Source organism: Capsicum annuum, chromosome 4 (genome assembly GCF_002878395.1).
Source record: "Capsicum annuum cultivar UCD-10X-F1 chromosome 4, UCD10Xv1.1, whole genome shotgun sequence".
Lineage (NCBI taxonomy): Eukaryota > Viridiplantae > Streptophyta > Magnoliopsida > Solanales > Solanaceae > Capsicum > Capsicum annuum.
The window spans coordinates 223,003,081-223,009,040 of NC_061114.1; the positions used below are offsets into that span (position 1 = coordinate 223,003,081).

Genomic DNA, 5,960 nt, shown 5'->3' on the forward strand with positions numbered 1-5,960 from the left:
ATAGTTGAGTGATTTTTAAAATAAAAAGTAAGTTGAGTGACTTTCTGGAAAAAAAAATTACAAGTTGAGTGACCATATGAGTTATTAACTCTAGTATTATCCTATGCAGATTTTGATTCTGTAAACACAAACAATTTTGTCTTGAACCAAATTACTTATGTTTTGGTTTTGTTAACCTTGTTGGGAATAAAAATGAAGCAGAAACAGGAATATTTGCACAGAAAGAATATGTAAAAATTAACCAATTCTAACAACACCCAATTGTTACCAAAAATTCCTCAACATTATACAAAAACACTAAACCATGTGCTAATCCATTACACTAGACTATATCTGTTGCAGGCTTCACTCGTGGCTTGATTTCTGCATCATCATCATCCACGAACTTCTTCCAGTACCAATGCTCTCTCCAGACTTGGGACATCTCTTCAATGGGTATATTCTTGGTTTCGGGCACGTAGAAGTAGGAAAGAGTGCCGCGAAGAAGATGAACAACCCGAACTTCATACAGCACAACATCTTCAAGAAAACTTGTGCCACCCCGAACGAGAGAAGCATGTTCATTGAGACGGTGACGCATTGTGCTGCAGATCGAACTTTGAGTGGAGAAATCTCACTTGGAACCAACCGCCCCAATGGACCCCATGAGAACGCAAAGGCAGCCACAAATACACAAATGCATAGAACCACTAATATCGCATACGTTTGGGGCAAATCTGTTGTGACCCCAGTAATTCCGAATTTCCACCCGATAAGACCTGCGACTAATGCCTGAAATGTACACATTAGGACACCACCCCAAAGGAAAAGTACCCTCCTGCCATACCTGTCTGTGCAATAGACTGAAATAAAAGTTGCACCCACGTTGACGGCCCCGGTGATGACAGCTGACATTAGGGAAGCATTGGCCTTAAATCCTAGCGTTTTGAAAAGCACGGGAGCATAGAACATGACCACGTTAATCCCAGTGAGCTGCTGGAATGTTGGAATCAGAGCCGATAAAATCAACTGCGGTCTGTACTTTTGCACTGTCACGAGGTTTTTCCATGGCCCTTTCACTTTCTTGGATGCTTCAGTCGCCTCCACAAGGTCCTTAAATTCAGCTTTCACGTTGTCAATTCCCCTGATCTTTTTCAAGAGCTGCTCTGCTTCCTCTGTGTTTCCTCTGTCGATCAACGAACTGGGGCTATCAGAGAGAAACATAGATTAAACCATGATTACTAGGCTGCGCCTCCTAAGCTGACCCTCCAGCCCCAACCTCCAGGGATCTTGTTCGTTAGAAAATTAACTATATTAACTGTCAAGATCCCAAGGGTGATGGCCAACTGGAACAGGACGTTGAAAGTTCCCCTGTATTTGTAGGGAGCAATCTCGGACAAATAAATAGGGACGGACTGATTAGCAAATCCGACACCAAGGCCGAGAAAGAAACGACCCAAGATGAGCATGCTAATGTGGACGGCAGCAGCATTGAGGACCGCACCAATCAAGAAGAAGAGACCTCCAAGGAACATGGTCAATTTTCTGCCATGTTTCTTACTAACAAAAGAAGCGCCAATGGACGTGACAAGGGCAGCCAGGTAGAGAGAAGAGGTGAAAAGGGTGAGCAACTGGCTGTCGAACTTGCAGTACTGGGGTGGTAGTTTTGAGGGCCTGTTCGTGGTAAACAGACATGAAGAAGCGTTTGAGAAAAGAATCCATAGAAGTAACTCCGCCAGAAATTCCAATGTCGTAACCAAAGATGAACCCTCCCATGGCTGCCATAATACAAGTAATTACCACATACCATGTTAGCTTCCCCGGGTAGTCATCCCCCTCGCTCGTAGGGGAGATAAAGTGCCCACCAGCCATGATCAATCAATATCAATGTAACTGTTTCAACAGACAAGGAAGATTAATGATTTGAGATCAAGTGTGTTGAAGGGTGAAGGGTATATACAATAGATGTCTAAATCCCATGTCGAACTGGTTTATAATTAGTTACATTACAAGTCTAATTTGTGTAGGATTATTTTTCTTTCTATTCACGTAATGCGGTTTATTATCATTTATCTACATTGTATAGGATTAGAAATTGGCAGTCTTTTTCCTTTTTGAACAAAATTTCTTTTGAAAAATTACTAATTAAGTTTTGCTAAACTCAAATTTCGATCAATTTTTTCTAATTTTTGTATCTACTGCTTGATCGTCTTTTATATAACAAAAGATAATATGCCATTGTATTTTAATAAGTAAGCAGGTTAAATTTCTCCTCAACTATTATTATTTTGTGAGTTTATACCTAAATTGTTCGCTCTAAAAGACTTTTGATTAAGAATGAATGAAAACTTACTATTCCAACACAATCCTTATTGGTGATCATTCCTTCGGTAATAAAAAGTGACAATTTGGGCGGCAACTGGTGATTTAAGTAAAAAAAAAAAAAAAGAATCTTTCAAAAATAACGATACTTTGCTGTAAAACTCACTTTTCATAGCCATATTTTACATAATTATCATTTATAGCTGTTGTATTCAGTTTACGCCCGTTGTATTCGATTTTATCAATAGTCTGTATTCATATAAAATATAAATACAGTATCTATTTAGCCGTTGTATTCGATTCACAGCCGTTGTATTTACTTTTACTCAGTGGTATAAAAAACATAAATACACTACATATTTAGTGTCTATTTAGGATTGCTTATTTCCCAAACAAAAACACTTATTTTGAGAAAAAAATAAATTTTTTTTAAAAGAAGGGTGTTTGGTGAACTGCTTTTATAAAAAAAAAAAAAAGCAGAAGCAGTTTTTCTGCTTTTCAAATGAGCAGAAGCAGAAGCAGAAAATTACTTTTTTCATGACTAAAATATCTCTATCACTCTCTCTCTCCCTCTCTCTTACACACACGCGCGCGCACACACACACATATATATACATATCTTATAAGTATAATTAAAGTTTGATTTTAATATTTTATACTTCATATTTACGTCATAATTTTTTATTTTATTTATAATTTATATATTATTATTTTATTTTCACTCATTTTCTGTAAATAAATTTTAAAAAATCATTGACGATGATCCGAAAAATATATAACTTTTTATTTCTTATTATTAATGATAACAAATGACAGATGAATCACGTTACAAGAATAAATGATATTTTGACAACACTAGTAAATTTTTTCTCAAATATTTAATTTTAAATAAATAATTCATGAAAAGTGACATATTTGTTACCATGTAGTTTATATATATGAAGAAGGAGATAGCCTTCTGCTATACCTTCAGAAATACAAGACAGATTTTCTACTAGTATGGAGATATTGCATAATAAAATTAGGGATGAAATCATTGAGATTTTGTATAGTATGAAAGACTAATTATTTTTGTCGTTAATTTTTTCATAAATAGTGATTTAATTTATGAAATAATTTTTATATTTATTTTATTTGGTATTTTAAAGTGATATTTAAATTATTTAAGTAATATATCATTATTAATATTTTGAATGTATTTATGCATATAAATATTGATTGAAAATCTTAGAGTACATGCTTTTTAATTCAATAAAAGTATAATTTTAATTAAAAATATTATAATAGATATTTAAAAGAAATTTTCTCTATAAATTGATTTAGTAGTAAAAGTCTATTGATATATTTCCTTTTTGGTCATTTGTCTCAAAGACAATCTGTTTATCAAAAGTACTTTTCAAATGGATTTACCAAACACAAATTACTTTTTTCAAAATCACTTTTCTAAAAAGTTTTTTTATAAAAATGCTTTTAAATAAGCAGTTTTGTAACAGCAATCTCAAACGCGCTCTAAGTCACTTTTATCAATTCACTTTTGTACAAAAAGGAACATATCACTATATAACATGATTTTAAAACATGTAAATACTTAACTTTAAATAATTGTATCAGTATAAATCATCTCATTAAAAATAAAATAAAAACTATAATATTAAATTATTCAAAATATATGAAATTAATATTCTTTTTATGATAAAGTAAAAAATAAAATATGCAATAAAGTGACCACTAAAGTTATTTCATATTTTATAAAATATCTCTCTATGTATATATAAATAAAGAAAAGATATGAAAATGATGATGTGGCGTGCGTCTATAGCCATCATTCTCATTTATCTTTTTGTGATTTTTTTGGGACATTTTCCTCATTTTTCTTCTTATTTTCTAATTTAAAAATTAATAATATTTTATTCTATTTATTGACTATCATTAATGGTTATTGTAATTAAGCTAATGAAAGAATTGAAAGGGCCAATCATGCTACGGGTTTGACTATTGCAGTTTCCTACTTTTCCTTTCTCATATATATATATACTAGGGGTGCATGACCCCTGTCAGCACGGGCCCAACAATATAAATATTTTTTAGCACTAAAATTTAATATTGATGAGATACAAACATAAATGTACATTGATTTAATTAAATATTATTAATTTCGATATATAAATGACTTATAATAATTAATTAAGGGTAATATAGTAAAAAATATTATTAATTCTAATGTATAAATGACTTATAATAATTAATTAGGAATAATTTAGTAAATCATGGAGCAATTAGGGGTAATATAGGCAGACATGTCATCTATTTTTTAATTAAACATTATTAAGTTTTTAATACATAAATGACTTATAATAATTAATTAGGGATGATGTAGTAAAATCACAGTTAAAGAAGCTGAAACAAACATTATAAATATCTAGTTTTTAAATTAAATATTATTAATTATAATATATAAATAACTTATAATAATTAATTAGGGGTAATATAGTAAAAAATATTATTAATTTTAATATATAAACGACTTATAATAATTAATTAGGGGTAATATAGTAAATCACAGAGCAATTAGGGGTAATATAGGCAGACATGTCATCTATTTTTTAATTAAATATTATTAATATTTTAATATATAAATGACTTATAATAATTAATTAGGAATGATATAGTAAAATAACGGTTAAAGCAATTGAAACAAACGTCATAAATATCTATTTTTTTAATTAAATATTATTAATTTTAATATATAAATGACTTATAATAATTAATTAGGGGTAATATAATAAAAAAATATTATTAATTAATTCTAATATATCAATGACTTATAATAATTAATTAGAGGTAATATATAAATCATGGAGCAATTAAGGATAATATAGTAAATGACGAATCAGTGGTCGAAACCAAATGACTTATAATAATTAATTAGGGGTAATATAGTAAAAAAATATTATTAATTCTAATATATAAATAATTTATAATAATTAATTAGGGTAATATAGTAAATTACACAACAATTAGGGGTAATATAGGCAGACATGTCATCTATTTTTAATTAAATATTATTAATTTTTTAATACATAAATGACTTATAATAATTAATTAGGGATGATATAGTAAAATCACGATTAAAGCAGCTGAAACAAACGTCATAAATTTCTAGTTTTTAATTAAATATATTAATCTAATATATAAATGACTTATAATAATTAATTAGGTGTAGTATAATAAAAAAATATTAATTCTAATAGGGGTAATAGTATAAATCACGGAGCAATTAGGGATAATATAGTAAATGACGAAGCACTGGTCGAAACCAGTGCAGGCAGACATGTCATTTATTTTTAATTAAATATTATTAATTTGTTAATACATAAATGACTTATAATGATTAATTAAGGATGATATAGTAAAATCACAGTTAAAGCAGCTGAAACAAACGTCATAAATATCCATTTTTAATTAAATATTATTAATTCTAATATATAAATGATTGATAATAATTAATTAGGGATAATATAATCAAAAAATATTATTAATTTTAATATATAAATAACTTATAATAATTAATTAGGGATAGTATAGTAAATCATGGAGCAATTAGGGGTAATATAGTAAATGATAGGGGTAATATAGTAATTTACTTTTGGATAAAATAT

The 5,960-nt window shown here is 29.0% G+C and overlaps 1 pseudogene; it reads right to left on the reverse strand.

The window, feature by feature from the left end:
• Positions 1-226: 226 nt before the first annotated feature.
• On the reverse strand, positions 227-1,851 carry LOC107868598 (annotated as a pseudogene).
• Between the last annotated feature and the right edge of the window lie 4,109 nt (positions 1,852-5,960).